Below are 12,143 nucleotides of genomic sequence, written 5' to 3'. Positions count from 1 at the left end.
TTGAAGACAGACTAGATGCTCTACTTATGATGTTTAAGTTCCCCAATACAGAAAATTTCAGCTCCGTGTGAACAGGAAATGCAGGGGATCATACATAAAGTTTAGAAAGTTTCCAGAGACTCTTACCTCTTCCTAAATCTTACCATCCTAAGCATCTAATAAAGTCTAGAGAGAGCAGGAAGCACCCATGAACTTGATCTCCGAGTTCAGCCAGTTCCTCTCTCAAACCCACTGCTTTATTCTCAAAGCCACTACTGATATCCCAGCACTTAAAACTTCAAACTAACGAAGTCTCTCAGGTTTTCCCGATTTTCCATGATCCCTTCCCCTATCGATTCTCCAAAGAACTTCCCAAGCCTCATCAACCCTTTTCCTGAGGACATACCTAAGCTTCATAACCTACATTATATCCTTATTGATGTTTATCATGTGGGTGACGAAAAAAAAAAAAAAAAAAACAGTAACACGCCAAGAATTCCAAAAATGGAATGCCTGGCTCTTAATTTGATATGCCCCAAAGTAGCCTTTGTCCCACTCACTGAACTTTCCACCTCCATACTTTCGTAACTGTTACTTTTTCTTCTTGGCATCTTCCCTCCCCTAATTCCAATTCACACACACACTCATCACTATAAAAACTTCATGCATACCCACCTTCAAATCCCTCCTTCCCTTTAAAAATTATCTTCCAAGAGATTTTTTCCTGTTAACTTACTGTGCACTATATCACACGCTTTTAAGACACCACCAATTACTCCACTCATAAGTGGTCATTTTCATGTAAAACTCTGGTCAGAGTAGAAACTTAAATTAGAAGAGCCTCAGCTCTACTGCTCCAACCCAAACCAAAGTACCCTGCAGTCGGTAGCACCCAGAGATACCTCAACATCACTGATTAGCACACCAAGTGCACTCAAACTGCTTGATGAGCTTAACCTTTCCCATTCTAAACTAGGAGTCGAAGGACAGAGAAATGATACCAAGCAGATCTACAAAATGCATCCAGAATCAGAAGCAAATTGATAGTGTAACATTCAGGGACTCCAGTGACTATTTCACGTTTTCTTGTTTCCTGGAACACTGAGTGCCCAACAGGGCTGGGCCATCAGCCTCCCATCAAAAGGGGGAAAGAACCACCCACTTTCTAAGACAGATTGACTGTTGAACACATGTACAGCAGGCCTCTCGAAGGAGAAAAGGCAAGCTGTCCTGCCAGAGTTCTTAAAAGCTTCCAAGGACAACAATTTTTTTAAGAGGTGAAAAGATATATTCTAAACCATACTGGATAGACAGCAGCCTTTCTCAAATTCAGGACTTAATAAGATACCCTTCAGTTTTAAAACTTCCTACAATTTGAGAATTCCAAAATACCAACCCTTTTTAGATCAAATAGTTACATTAGTCAAACAAGACGAATTATTAAAATTACACAAAGCTTGTACAATCAATCCCTAGTGTTCAGGGAATCACTTTAAAATTCATGTGGTTAAATGCAACCTAATTTTTTCACAGCCAGTACACCAACCACTTGGCATTGCTCTCTAAAATCTGGGAAGATTTATTGACCAATGACATACAGATAAAATATCACAAAGTAAGCATTAATATTTCCACCCTCTATTGTCTCAGTGGTAAGCAGAGAGCTAGGAGCATATTGGTAGGTGCAGGTAACTCCTAGAAAAATAACATTTAAAGAAAGCGAAAAAGATTAGTCAAATCTTTAGTCCAATCTTCTCTTTAGTAAAATTTTCCTTCTTGTCTTATACACACACACATATACACACATTTATATAAATATATGTATGTGTGTATTATATATAAAACATATATATATAACACACATACACATCTTATGTATCAATACCTATCAAACTACAAGAGTAAAATAACATTATTGCTCTTTAGACATTAGAACACATTTCTAAGCAATATTTCCAAAGCCAACAACCTTGAAAATCAAATTAAGCCCCTACCTTCATAGACCGTAAGAGTAATATGCTCATGATTAAGTGGGTAATTTATTTATTCACATTTTATATAGAGATCCCCAAAGAGTTCAAGATCCTACCAGTGACTATTTAAGACCCTGAGAAGATAGAATTTTAAGCATGCAACAGTAATAGTATGTTCATAGTCATTAATAGCATATAAAATTACCCCAAAGAGAAAGGGGCGCTTATAAAATACAGAACACCTTACTTACACCGGGAAGTTTTTAATTGCCAGTATTTGGAAGAAATTTAAAAGCACAAGATTCCACGTGTGTAAGAAAGAACGCTCCTTTGTTCATTACAAAGCTGACACAAAATCAAGACATTTAATGGCAACATGTCTCCTCCCTGAAAGCCGATTTACTGCTATTTACCATTTCTAGGGAAGTATTTCCAAGAGCTAAGCAATAGTTTTTAATACTGACTCCTCTTCACAACCTGCTCTGTGGCACCACCACCTCCTTTCAGATCAGGGAAAAGGCTTAAATGGATGCTTAGATGACTTACTTGCTCTCAATATTTTATCCCACAAGGCTGTGGCATATCATACAAAGGGAAGTGTATTCATTTTGGTCCTCGGATTTTTCTACTGAAGTCTTAATTTTACAAGAAGCAAAAGTACAAAGAGTAAAATACTTCAGCAATCCAAGGAACAATGACGAACTTTCCAGGTCCTACTACAGGAGTACCTAATACAAAATGCAAGTGTTGGAAGGGTGGTAAAAGGGAAAGCATAACTCTGGTTCAAGCCTTGGTCTCAGGGTTTTCAGTGGGTTATTAAGGTTCCAGTTATTTACAAATGTGGAAGCTTATTACACATAAAAGCTCTTAGTTCCAATAAACTCTGGATAACTTGCTATCTCCATTTTAAAAGCCTCTTCTTCACAATTACCATCCATTTGAAGAGTGATTTGACCCATACTCTGTCCTTTGAGACATCACATAAAAGGACTCTCACCTACTCAGAAATCAATCTTTTCAATTAGATGAAAACTTAATGAAAGCTGAGATCATCTTGATGAAAGCAAAATACTGCCAAAAGGCAAACAGCTTCACACGCTAACGGTAAACCCACAAAGTTGCTAGATGATAATTCTGCTATACAGTCATCACGGTCCAAAGATCTGTGACTTATCTCACTGGGGCAATGATTTTCCGTAAGTAAGGCATTCAGGGTTTACTATCCTTGCAGGGAGCCTTGACACTACCACTGACAAATCTATGTACAGATTTGGTTCCCTGAACAAAAGGTGTTTAGTCTATAATTAAGCCTCTTCAAAACAAAGAGGAATATCCCAAATAATGCAAGAGGTATTCTGAGAACAACTACACTTGCCTATGTCCTTTGTACAGATCACCCTACTGATTCAGTTTCACGATCATGGAATACAAAGGAGACTAAATTTAGGTGTGCTTATCCACTCACTTTAACCCCATTCCCCTAGTGGCCGATAACAAGGATGCATCTGATGGATAAGAACCCATAAAGGATGAGGAATGGGATGATGGAAAGCAAAGCTGGTTGATGTGGAGTCCAACCCATAAGTGTGACATGTTAGCCCATTTAGGTAAGTGGACACAGGCTGAATTAACCTGACTTTTATGCTTCAATTTCCTAATTGATACAATGGATACTATCTGCCCACCTGGGCCCTGAGCTGCTAACAGTAAGATTTAAATGCATTAAGATTTGAGACAAAAATGAACCAAAATCCAGAATGAATCCTACTTTAAAACCAAAAGTGAATCTTCATTCTACTTAAAAAAAAAAAAAAAGTTTTCCCAAAATGCAAACCAACAAAAGCATTTCAAAAAGACAACTATTTTCTAAAAATCATTAATTGGATTTTAAAATACAAGCAGCCCAAACTAAATGTGTGATCCCTGAGTAAGTCCCTCATACATCACAGGGGCAGTGTAAATATAAACATAAGCTGAGTGAAGGAATCTGTAAGTCATCTTCGTGTTATAAGGTAAATTCCATGTAATACACACTTAAATGAGACATGGATGCCAGGCATTGGGGGATTGAAAACTGAAAGTTAAGGTGCTGGGGGTAGGGGACAGGGAAGGGGCGATAGATAATGACAGAATAAAAGGGGCTGAAAAGAGATGAAAAAAGGCATCATGTGTAGGATTTAGAGTTGCCATAATAAGATATGTGAATGAATAAGACGCATGGGCTAAGAATTCATCGACCATGTTCAAGGGGAAAAAATATTCAGCTAGTTCATAAAGTGAACATTGCATCTGGGAAAGACTGGAGAACTCTGAATGCCTTAAAGTACTTGAAATCTGTTCTGAAAGCCATAAGGAGCCAATGAAGGTTTCAGGCAGGAGTGCCAGGACCAGAGCTCTTCTCTACCCGTCTTTTACGAGGTTCAAACTCAAATGTGTCTAAATCCAACAAGGCTATTTTTATCCAAGCAAATGGTTCATAAAAATCAGTGCTAAAAAGGTTACAAAGGACAAACAGTACTCCAATTGATCCACAATGTAGGTCCAATACCTGGGCCCCGGGAATTCTAGTGTGATTTCAATCATGCAACTCCGGAGCCAGATGGCGTGAGTTCTAATTCCAGCTCTGCCACTTACTGCGTCCTCAGGCCAAGAACTTAAGCCTCTCTGTGCTGTTGTTTCTCACACGTAAAACTGGCAAAATTTCACTATGTACACCTGAGAGTTCTGAGAACTTGCGTGAAAGAACGCAGACTACTTACAACAGTGCCTGGCACAGAGAAAAAGATTCCGAGTAATGCTGAGATGACCACTTCGACTATGTCACATCCCTCTGATACCTGATCGACATTATGCAACATTTCCTACAGAAGGAATGTTGATTCAGGAGCCTTTGTAGAGGTGTTTGTGCGTGGGCACAAAGGGAGGAGTCAGGTTTTTCTCTTCCTATCCTTCCAAAACCACAAACACAAAGCTATATACCTAGGTGAACACTGCTCTTTTTCAATATGCCTTGTCCATTTTCCCTCTCTCAATGGCTTAAAATGGTTCCCAGGCACACATATGTAATTAAAATTCATTATCTTAAAAGAGTGCTTTAGGAAACCCAGCAATCAAATCTGCTATCATCCTTTTTTATGGGTAGATATAATTACAACCTAATAGGCATCATTTAATCAAGATGTAACAATTAGGTTCTTGAATCCAAAATTTGATCATTTTCTTCCTTGATAGGTGTACAAAATTTTCTCTCAGGTGGTGGTCATGTAAAGTGAAGGGCGGAAGAACTATTAAAACCCTTATCATAATGGCCTTCTAAAGTGTTAATTATTACCCAATTATGACAGACATAATCTTAGAGTAGAGAGTCTAACACAACGTAATGCAATCTCATAGCAGTTTTTTTTTAATTTTTTCACTTCCATCTCTAAACAACTGCCCACAGAAAGCCCAAAACACAAAGTACTATTTAAGTCTGACCTACTACTTCTAAACAAGAAAACACAGTCATTGCTATCAGCATCCAACCCTTCCCTAGTTCTGACATCAGCAAACCAGATATTTAAAGGAGAAAAGCAACCCTATGCTTGTTTCCCATCCCACATTTTAGACATAAGAAACAGGGACCCTGTGAAGTGACGTGCTCTTCTAAGACACTCAGAGTCACATCCGGACTAGAAGCCAGGTCTCCTCCAGTAAAACACAAGATTTTGTACTCCACCTCTGCTCCACCATGTGAGTGGGGAGAACGGAAATAATTCTGAGGGCCTACATTTTCACGTCTGATCACTGTCTCTCTCACATCTAATTACAATATCTATCCCCATTTCCAGCTAAATAAGATTAATTCTTAGTCACTGATGGTTAATAGTAACTCCTGCTACTCCCAGCAGCCAACACCCTAGTTTGAAAGGGATGCAGATCACTAATTAGTGCATCATCTATTGAGAGCCTGTAATTGCCTTACCACACCCAAGTCCCTTCTGGCTAGACTAAGCTTCTTTACAAACCTAATACAAGAGATAAACACACTTGGGCAAAAAATCTATTAAGAATTAGAAAATCCTGAAAGGGCTTTATTTATCACTGAAAAGAGAAATCTATAATCGTCTCCATTTTCCATGATTCTTCCTTTCTCAAAAGCTCTGAGAGCATATCTAAACCAAGACCACACCTTTTAATTTAGCGCTGTCCAAGAGCTCTGTAGTGGAGAGGGCAGGTCTGATCTTCATGCAGGATTCGAGGGATTCTAAGTATTGTCGAAATAAAGCCTTAGAGTCAAATCATTTCTCCTACAACAATCTCATTACCTTCAGTCTTAAAAAGAATTCCAACTCAAGAATGAGAAAAGAAAACAGCTACTGTTTTTGAGAGCTTTACTACAGCATCCCAATTAACCTTTCATCCTAGGTATGATGACTGTACCCATTTTTGTAGGTCAAGAACTTTATAAGGCTTGGAGAGGCTGGGTGACTTGGGTAAGGACCCTGAATTCTTAACCTCAGGTTTAATAATCAAGCCCTAAAATGGAAGGGTTCCTATTCTTTACTCTCAAGTTTACCTAACACTGGCAGAAGTAACCAGGTTGTCAGCTCATACCAGGGTCACCTCACACCCCATAAGTTGCAGACAGAGAGCATCTCTGCTAAACCAGCATGAGCAAAAATGGCAGCATGCTTCCACACCAAAAGCCCCTCGGCAACCTGCAGGGCACCTTCTCCCCGGCCCTGCTCCTCTCATTCAAGGGTAACTTGAAATGGACTGCAGCCGCCATCTGCTTTCTTAAAAAAAAAAAGAAAAAAAAATTTCAATCACCTTTCAAAGAACCGAGGTTCCCATCTTCACTAACAGTAACTCGTTGTGATCTATGTAGTGTGAGAATGAAAAGCTACTTATTTCAAATAATGTCACAGTAAAAGTTGAAAACTATTTTTTAAATTTAGTTTGGGGAAGCACATGATGTTTGAAATTCTTATTCCAACACTAATTCAGACCTAGCTTCGTTCGATATGGATGCTTTCAAGGGCCATGAACATGCTTTTTAAATCTCCTCAGAGGATCTCACTCTCATTTATTAAATAGAGACTACAGGAAAACTGGCCTTAACATCCTCTTCCTGCTCTTCCAAAGACAGAGTACCTCACTTAGGCTTTTCAGATCAAGAACACATTATATACCAATAAACCTTGCAGTCGGACCTAGCTTCAACCCCAAATATTGTGAATAGTATGGCAATCTTTTCCTTCCAATTTTACTTTTCATCATGTCCATTTGCAGCTGTGTAACACAGACACAGTTGACCTCCAGACTTTTTCTCAAAACAGCTCTTTACCTTTAGAGACACTCTTACCCCAAGACACCTCCAGTTACGAAATATAAAAGCCCAGAAGACACACAAAAAGCAGCACTGTTGGAAACATTCTCATATTTAATATACACATTTTTTAAAACTGCTGCCTTGTATCTTTTGAACTAGGCAGGAATTTTCTCAGGTTGGAGGTATCTTTACAGCTACAGGGATCTCCAAATAAAAAATTGATTAATGTTTCTTACTTTGAATTTTGTGTTTGAAAGGAAATAAAAGCTTCACTGTCATTCATTCAATAAATATTAAGCTCTGTATATATGGATATATCAGAATATAAAAATGTCTCCTTGACCACAAGTTTTTTGTTTTTTGTTTTTTTTTAAAGAATGCTCGACACTGCTGGTATGGATATTTTTTGATCAGGCCAGAACATATGAAGGTCTCAATATAGGACAACACAGTGTTCAGGAATTTGTTATCCAAATTAAAATCCAGGAACTGTCTAAATGAGCAAATTTGAAACTCGAAAGAAATTAATTCTATTAGAATATTAAAGAAACGTGAATCACACAAAGAAAAATAAATGGACACCCCCTTACCACCAACAACCTCGTTTTGCATTTCAAAGGAAGGGACTGCTGTGCCATTTTCTTCTCCCAAGGACCTCAGCACCCTGGAATGGACAAGCAAAGTCCTGCGACAAAGTGGTTTGAATAACATCTCACTTTCTTCCTCCTTATCCACCCAATTCTATGACTGAAGGGTGAGGGGTGCAGGGGTAAATAAACGCAGTGAAAGGCTTTGAAAAAAAAAAAGTGCAGGTGTGTTCAACAGCTGACAAAAAAGGTTAAGATTCTATATACACCCACAGTATCATTTAGTCAACTTCTATTTAAGAAACAAACTAGGACAATGAAACCAATGTAGGAAAAAAAGCGCTTAGGTGAACTACTCCAAGGTGCATTTTTAGCTCATGTGACCTTCCAAAGAGCTCCAAGTGTGTGTGCGTAGATGTGTGGGCACGGGTGTATTTATAGAAAGTGTTGAGAGCACTATAAAAAAAAATGAATAAATCACAGAAAGTTAGTCCTATAAGGGACTTCTGAGAGCTAATCACAGCTTCAATTTTTAGGTAAGGAAATTTAAGAACCAAGATTTGGACCAAGGTAAAACTTGCCAGTGATGCAACCTCGTCACAACATTCGAGTCTTCAACTCCCAGCACAACCTCACCTTCAATAATTCTAATTCCATGTGTTTATTCTTAAATTTGCACTTTCACTGGAAACGTGACTGTCCACTCCTCCTTATAATACAGATTCTAAATTTTCTTTTAAGGTTCAAATGAGCCTCGCTCTCTTTCTTTCAGGAAGCCATTAGTCCAATTCAGCAGTTCTCAAGTGTGATCTGGGAACTGCTGTAGGTCCCTGAGACCTTTTCATAGATCCAGAGGTCAAACCACCACCTTTTTCTCTTTTTTCTTTCATAAATGTAGAGCTTTCCAAAGGTTTTATGATGTGTGCTATCTACTTCTGCATTCAGTCTGGTGTAATACGGGAATACAGCAAACTTTAAGTTGTACATTAAAGACACGAAAAAATGTAAGAGTGTGCCACTCTTACCATTATTTTTGTTTTAGAAAATCATACATATCCTTCATTTTTTAATATTTTATTTATTTTTGTATTATTTAATTATTTTATTTTGGCAGAGGGATCAAAGTAATTAGGTTTGTTTTTTTAGAGGAGGTACTGGGGATTGAACCCAGGATCTCATACACACTCAGCATGCACTCTACCACTTGAGCTATACCCTCCCCCTCATCCTTCATTTTTAAAATGTTATTTTTGTTAATGCTATGGGATTACTTTTGAGCTAAATATATTTTTAACTTTCTTATCTTAATCGCTGATTAAATAAAATGTTGATAAACATATAAACAAAAGGTCTTTTGAATCTTCAGTAATTTAAGTGTAAAAAGGGGTCTTAAGAAAAATTTTAAGAAATGCTGGTCTAACTCAGTGCTAAGTAACTTTTCTTTCATGAATTCCTTTAACACAAAGGGATAAAACTTAGAATGGCTTCCTATGGTTTTCCTTACCTTCAAAGAGAAGGTTCTCCAGCCCTGGGACTGTGTAAACTACTTCTTATGCCCATCGTGGTTTTATAAAAATTCTATGTCAAAGGAAGTTGAAGTAATTTAAAAAATCTCCTTCTACCTCTATAAAACCTCTCCCAAAGTGCCACCCATATCTACCTAGTTCCATGAACCTTTTCCCAACTAAGCAGCAGCCCTCACCAAAACCCCTGTCCCACCATTAACTCACTGCACTTCCTGTCTATCAGCTGTCAACTGGACTTGAACAACTTAAGGACAGCATCCAGATCCTCCTGCTTCTGAATTCCCAAAGACCTGGCACAATGCTGGACTTTACAAAGGCACTGAACACTACTCAACAGTTTAGATGGGGAGAATACTGGAATTCTATTATCTTTTGAAGTAATTAGTAACTATATGTTAATGTTTTTGCAAATTAAAAAATACATGTGATGCAAAAAGATCATAACTACTGAACACTGTAAAATGAGAGAGAAGTCTGATTCTTCCAATGCACACACCAGAGGTTAACAGTTTCATAAACAATGCGAACATTTTCAAAGGCAGTACAAACATGTACAAACACAGGTGAGGAAAGCAAATACTTCAGTATACACACAGAGATCTTTCTGTGATGATCTCTGCACCTTGCTTTTTACATTTAAATATCAGCACATAGAGAATTCTTTCTCTATAGATGGCTACACCATCGTCCCTTGGTATCCATGGGGGACTGGCTCTAGGGACCCCACAGATACCAAAATCCCAAGGATTCTTAAGGCCTTAAATCAGCCCTTGGTATCCACAGGTTTGGTGGATTCCACGGATTGTAAACACGGTATTCGGTCCGAGGTTGGCTGAATGCACAGATGCAGAACCCCTTCACAGACAGAGGGCTGACTATAATAGAGATATGCCCAAATTAATAAAACTGAACCCCTAGTGATAAATATCTAAGGTTTTACTATTTCTAATAATGTTTGCAATAAATACCTTATACAAGAAAGCAAAAATAGACATTTAAAGATAGAAATTTTTGATTCATAGTCAATTTACATTTTTAATTATGTTAGTTGCTGCCAAAAGCCCTCTAAAAACCTATTTATAATCCCACCAAGACATAGCCTGCATTTTAAAAAATGAAATAGAAATAATACAGTAGTAAGAGGTGCGGGTATTGGGAGAAGGAAAAGTAAGTCAGGAACCAGCCATGGGTCTCATGACAGCAGCCAATGTCCGTCCCTATGTATAAGACATTAGGCACCACCTTTACCACAGATCCACCTGTATAAAATGAAGGTGGTAGTCAACACTGTGGATAAGGGCCCCTCCAGCTCTGACATTCTCTGATGTCCTTGAATTTGCTGTGTATATAAGAAACACACATTAAATCTGAAGACAAAATACTTATTCTCTTGGGCTGCCCAGAAATAAACAAATGCTGGGAAAGTCAAACTGCTGCACTGGGAAAGTAAATGCTCTGATAAAACCCCTGCTAGGAATTTAAAAATGGAAGCGAAATTGAGAGTAGAAGAAATGGCCACCTAAGAGGAAAGATAAAAACCCATTACAAAAATAACAAAGAAAGGATCACTTTAGTCATCTGGGGGTTTTCCTAGCATAAGACAAGCTGCATCTCAGTAGAAGAAATACAGCTAAATGGCTATCACCAGCGAGGACCAAAGCACCCTGATGGCTACTAATTAATAAAAAGTCACAAACATCCCTTTCAGGTTTACCATTTGAAAGAGTGGATGTTAACAGGAGATATGATTTGCTAAGCTAAATAAAAGCTTTCATTAACAAGAAGTGACAGGATCACAACCCTGCTGCTGATAAACTGCCAACATACCCAGGGCCTTCAATGAAGGGCTGCCCATTTAACATATTGCAGCTTTAAAATGAGTTGCTTTAGAACAAACAGTTCTATGTCATGGCAGGCCTGCAACATACCAGATGGAGCTGCTGCTGTACCCTGGTGTGTGTGTGTGTGTGTGTGTGTCTGTGTGTGTGTGTGTGTGTGTCTGTGTGTGTCTGTGTGTGTAGGGACTAGGCATCTACCACAGGAGTACTCAGCCCATCACCCTTCTTAAGGTTAGCCTTCCGTGATCAGAGCATCCACCTTACACCTCAACTTCTCTGCTTCCAAAAAGACTCAGTGTTGAGCAGAAAGCAGCCATTCTCCCCAAAGCCCATGGATTCACACTGCTCTTAGACAGGGCTGGCGGTCACCCCTGGAGCCTGCCTGGCAAACACAGCCACTTCAGCCCAGTCCTGAAGCAGTGATTTTTTTTTTTTTTTTAAATATAGCATGCTTTGAAGCTGTACAAAGTGGTTACAGAAGCATCACACCAGATCTTTTCCTGTGTGGTCCAAGGAAACTGTTAAACTCGCCAGCAAGCAGACTGCAAATAGATACGGTAACATCTTAATTATTCACAACGATGCATGAAGAAAAACAGCACTGTTATTATTTTAAGATGATTTTCTGTATTATCTACTATCCAGCACTTAAATACTATCGTACAGTAATTAAAAGTTCATAGAGAAATCTCAAAATGCTCAGTTTAGATATGAAGAATTTTGATTAACTCTGACTGATCAAATATGTATGTTACACACAGCATCTTCTCAGTAACCTGAGTACCCAGGCTGAGTATGCTATTAAAAAAAAAAAAAACTTACATACAGTGTTAATCTTCCACATGCGTAATTTTATCATTTTAAACTTTACTTTAAAAAGACAGGGCCGACTACGTTCAAGGAACAAAGCTATAAAACAGGATCAC

Source organism: Camelus bactrianus, chromosome 4 (assembly GCF_048773025.1).
Source record: "Camelus bactrianus isolate YW-2024 breed Bactrian camel chromosome 4, ASM4877302v1, whole genome shotgun sequence".
Lineage (NCBI taxonomy): Eukaryota > Metazoa > Chordata > Mammalia > Artiodactyla > Camelidae > Camelus > Camelus bactrianus.
Note: the sequence above shows the minus strand (reverse complement) of the source record.